Genomic DNA, 881 nt, shown 5'->3' on the forward strand with positions numbered 1-881 from the left:
AAACTAAAAACATGTGCTTCAGAAATGGTTGTTATTATTTTTTTTTAAATGAAAGGAGTTCTGTGTTGCTGGCCGCTACCGTAGTGACATAATTTGACATTGTGATTTTAGAAGATGTTTGATTTCTTTTGAACACACACACACACACACACACACACACACACACTCTCTCTCTCTCTCTCTCTCTCTCTCTCTCTCTCTCTCTTTATCTCTCTCTCTATGTCTCTGTCTGTCTGGATAATCTAGATTCCTTCCCTCTGTATTTCTCATGCCTGCTGGAGTTCTTTCAGCGTTTGTGACAGTTTTTCTTTGCATACAAGTAAAGGGAAGTAATTTCGCTTTTGGTAGTGACAGTTGAATGATATATTGTCCCGCTCGTATTCTGGATTTTGTTGCTTCCTGTGAATGTGACTATCAATACAGTGTCCTTCAGTGTAGTGTAAAGTGTACAGTGTGCCATCCGTTCAGTACAGACACACTGCAGTAGGACCATATATTCTGTGACAGATGTGATTACTTCAGATGATAATCCATTCTGTACAAACACAGGGCAATAGGACCATAGATGCTGTGACAGATGTGATTACTTCAGATGATAATCCGTTCTGTACAGACACAGTGCAGTTGGACCATAGATTCTGTGACAGATGTGATTACTTCAGATGATAATCCATTCTGTACAGACACAGGGCAATAGGACCATAGATGCTGTGACAGATGTGATTCCTTCAGATGACAATCCACTCTGTACAGACACAGTGCAATAGGACCATAGATGCTGTGACAGATGTGATTACTTCAGATGATAATCCATTCTGTACAGACACAGTGCAGTTGGACCATAGATTCTGTGACAGATGTGATTACTTCAGATGATAATC

Source organism: Babylonia areolata, chromosome 18, assembly GCF_041734735.1.
Source record: "Babylonia areolata isolate BAREFJ2019XMU chromosome 18, ASM4173473v1, whole genome shotgun sequence".
NCBI lineage: Eukaryota > Metazoa > Mollusca > Gastropoda > Neogastropoda > Buccinidae > Babylonia > Babylonia areolata.